This window comes from Tachyglossus aculeatus, chromosome 3, assembly GCF_015852505.1.
Source record: "Tachyglossus aculeatus isolate mTacAcu1 chromosome 3, mTacAcu1.pri, whole genome shotgun sequence".
Lineage (NCBI taxonomy): Eukaryota > Metazoa > Chordata > Mammalia > Monotremata > Tachyglossidae > Tachyglossus > Tachyglossus aculeatus.
Window position 1 is genome coordinate 48,738,312 of NC_052068.1, and position 4,225 is coordinate 48,742,536.

At 43.5% G+C, this 4,225-nt stretch overlaps 1 non-coding gene across 1 annotated transcript; it reads right to left on the minus strand.

The window, feature by feature from the left end:
* Positions 1 to 3,622: 3,622 nt before the first annotated feature.
* Positions 3,623 to 3,760, minus strand: LOC119926112. The gene has a single exon (XR_005450020.1). It is a non-coding gene; the product is annotated as a small nucleolar RNA SNORA7 (small nucleolar RNA).
* Between the last annotated feature and the right edge of the window lie 465 nt (positions 3,761 to 4,225).

Below are 4,225 nucleotides of genomic sequence, written 5' to 3' on the forward strand. Positions count from 1 at the left end.
CTTCCTCCCTTCAAAGCTCTACTGAGAGCTCACCTCCTCCCCAGACTGAGCCCCCTTTTTCCTCTCCTCCTCCCCATCCCCCCCGCCCTGCCTCCTTCCCCTCCCCACAGCACCTGTATATATGTTTGTACAGATTTATTACTCTATTTATTTTACTTGTACATATTCACTATTCTATTTATTTTGTTAATGATGTGCATCTAGCTTTACTTCTATTTATTCTGATGACTTGACACCTGTCGACATGTTTTGTTTTGTTGTCTGTCTCCCCCTTCTAGACTGTGAGCCTGTTGTTGGGTAGGGACCATCTCTATATGTTGCCAACTTGTACTTCCCAAGTTCTTAGTACAGTGCTCTGCACACAGTAAGCACTCAATAAATACAACTGAATGAATGAATGAATGATTGTGGAATGTGAAGAAAGGGACCAGTTGTCTGTAAGTGATGCTGTAGAGCAAGCACAGCCAAATTTACTGAGTTTTTCCTCCAGAATTGCCTGGGCTAGCACACTGATGAAGGGAAGCGTTTCTTTGTCCAGAAACGCTCTTCTTTGTCCAGAAACGCTCTGGGCATATTACTCCGCTCCTCAAAAATCTCCAGTGGCTACCAATCAATCTAAGCATCAGGCAGAAACTCCTCACCCTGGGCATCACCTCGCCCCCTCCTACCTCACCTCCCTTCTCTCCTTCTACAGCCCAGCCCGCACCCTCCGTTCCTCCTCCGCTAATCTCCTCACCGTACCTCGCTCTCGCCTGTCCCGCCATCGACCCCCGGCCCACGTCATCCCCCTGGCCTGGAATGCCCTCCCTCTGCCCACCCGCCAAGCTAGCTCTCTTCCTCCCTTCAAGGCCCTGCCGAGAGCTCACCTCCTCCAGGAGGCCTTCCCAGACTGAGCCCCTTCCTTCCTCTCCCCCTCGTCCCCCTCTCCATCCCCCCATCTTACCTCCTTCCCTTCCCCACAGTACCTGTATATATGTATATATGTTTGTACATATTTATTACTCTATTTATTTATTTATTTATTTTATTTGTACATATCTATTCTATTTATTTTATTTTATTAGTATGTTTGGTTTTGTTCTCTGTCTCCCCCTTTTGGACTGTGAGCCCACTGTTGGGTAGGGACTGTCTCTATATGTTGCCAGTTTGTACTTCCCAAGCGCTTAGTACAGTGCTCTGCACATAGTAAGTGCTCAATAAATATGATTGATGATGATGACGATGAAGAGGAAGGAAAGCGCTTTTTTGGATTTCTCTTCTCTGCATCTTTGAGGTTGATTTGGATACCTGAGGATCTAATCCTCTCTTTCTACCATTCTCCATTTTTGGGGTGTTAAATATACATCTGTGGCCAATAGTTAGAAGCTCCACCTTGTTTACAAGCATTATATTGATATGACTTTTATTAATAATAATAATAATAATAATGGTATTTGTTAAGCACTTACTATGTGCAATCACTGTTCTAAGTGCTGGGGGAGATACGAGGTAATCAGTTTGTCCCATGTGGGGCTCATATTCTTGATCCCCATTTTACAGAGGAGATAACTGAGGCACAGAGAAGTGAAGTGACTTGCCTAAAGTCACACAGCTGACAAGTGGAAGAGCTGGGATTCTAACCCACAATCTCTGACTCCCAAGCCTGTGCTCTTTCCACTAAGCAATGCTGCTTCTCAAAGTGCTTTCACACGAACTTTCCCATTTTATTTTCACCGTATCCCTGGGAGTTAGAGAGAGGCCAGCATCATTATTCCCATTTTACAGGTGAGGAAGCTGAAGTACAGAGAGGTTAGGTAATTTACCCAAGATTACTTGGTGGGGCTGGAAACTACTTCTCCTATTTCCCAGTCTTGTTTTGTTTCCACTGGGAGTTAGCAGACCTGATTCATTTCAATGATGAGAACTTACTGATGTGTGAAGGTGCTGGATGCTGGATGCTGAAAGTCCAGTATTTAACTGGTAATCCATCCCACTCACCACTGCTTCTTGCTTTGTTCCCTAGTTGCACAGCCATACTATTTTGAAAATATCCTCTTGGCATTCCATTCTTTCCAAAGTCCTTTTCTAAAATGCCTGCTACTTATGTCTCCCTACTGTCTGCTATTATTCCATATTGTTGGAGCTTGGGTTTCACACTGCCACTAGCATTTTGTTTTGCCCTCCTGCTTGCATTCACCAAACAACAGCTGCTTAGGTATTCAGCTAAAGTCTCTTCTCATCATATGTAAAGCTGTGGGGTGATGAGCACTGCCTTAATTAAATGGCCTTGTTGCAGGATCATTCATTCATTCAATCGTATTTATTAAGCACTTACTGTGTGCAGAGCACAATACTAAGCACTTGGGAGAGTACAATACAAAAATTCCCTGCCATTGTTGGTTTCTCTGCCCTGTCATTTGATCCTGAGTGTGACTATTAGATGACTCTGAGGAAACAGCTCCACAATAATAATAATTACAATAGTAGTTGTGGTATGAGTTGAGCACTTACTATGTATTATACTGGGCACTGAGGTAGATATTAGGTAATTAGGTTGGACATAGTCTCTTACCCATGTGAGGCTCACAGTCTAAGTAGGAGGGAGAACAGGTATTGAATCCTCATTTTATAGATGAGGAACAGAGGCAGAGAAAAGTAAGAAGTGAAGTGACTGACCCAAGCACACCCATCAGGCAAGTGGCAAATTCAGCACTAGAACCCAGGACATCTGGTTCCCAGACCCGGCTCCTTTCAATAGGCTACGTTGCTTCCACAGGCAGATTGTGCCTTCTGTGAGAGGCCAGATCTCAAAAGTGGAGCAGCTGGGTACTACAGAGCACGGGCTTGGGAGTCAGAGGACGTGGGTGCTAATCCCATATCCGCCACTTGTCTGCTGTGTGACCTTGGGTAAGCCACTTAACTTCTCTGAGCCTCAGTTACCTCATCTGTAAAATGGGGATTAAGACTGTGAGCCCCAAGTGGGACAACCTGCTTACCTTGTATCTACTCCAGGGATTAGAACAGTGTTTGGCACATAGTAAGCTTCTTAACAAATACCATCATTATTATTATTATTATTATCATTATTACCACAGCTCTATAACTTCAAGTTGATATGAACTATACGACATCTGACCACTAAATGGCAAAACTCAAGTCATAAATGAAATATAATCCTGATCAAAAATGGAGTACAATCAGGATGAAAAGATGAATGGCATATCATATGTACAGAATGTAAAGGATAAACCATCTGCTTCTGACTACCACATCACTTGGGTCTAAATTAAACTGTCCAGGTTTTACATTTATTCCAAATATTCTGGCAATTTTACCACATTACAGGCTTGCAAATTGCCATGATTTTAAATATACTTTCACTTGCCGCCCAATGATATAATGGCCACTTAGACACTTATCTTGTCTTATGCCATCAGCTCATCTCAGAACCTTAGCAACACCATGGACACATCTCTTCCAGAACACCCCACCTCCATCAGCAATTGTTTTGATAGTGTAACCATAGAGTTTTCTTGATAAAATTATGGAAGTGGTTTACCATTGCCTCCTTCTGAGCAGTAAACTTGAGTCTTCACCCTCGATTCTCTCCCATGCCACTGCTGCCCAGCACAGGTAAATTTTGACTTGTAGTAGATTGCCTTCCACTTGCTAGCCACTGCCCAAGCTAGGAATGGATTGGGTATGCCTCTGCTTGGCTCTCCCTCCCACAGTCAAGACTGGTAGAGTACTGGAAACTCTCCAGGTGTGACCCTGAGAGGAGATAATGACAACAGTCCATACAAACTTGGCTCTAATCCCGGCTCTGCCATTTATAATGATGATGATACGAAATATGAAAATACGATTGAATGATGATGATGATGGTATTTGTTAAGCGCTTACTATGATGACGATGATGATGGTATTTGTTAAGTGCTTACTATGTGTCAAGCACTGTTCTAAGCACTGGGATAGATACAGGGCAATCAGGTTGTCCTACATGGTGCTCACAGTTTTAATCCCCATTTTACAGATGAGGTAACTGAAGCACAGAGAAGTTAAGTGACTTGCCCAAAGTCACACAGCTGACAAGTGGTGGAGCTGGGATTAGAACCCTCAACCTCTGACACCCAAACCTAGGCACTTTCCACTAAGCCACGCTGCTTTTGAATGGGCAAGTCACTTAACGTCTTTGTGCCTGTTACTTCATCTGTAAAAAGGAGATTAAGACTGTAAACCCCATGTG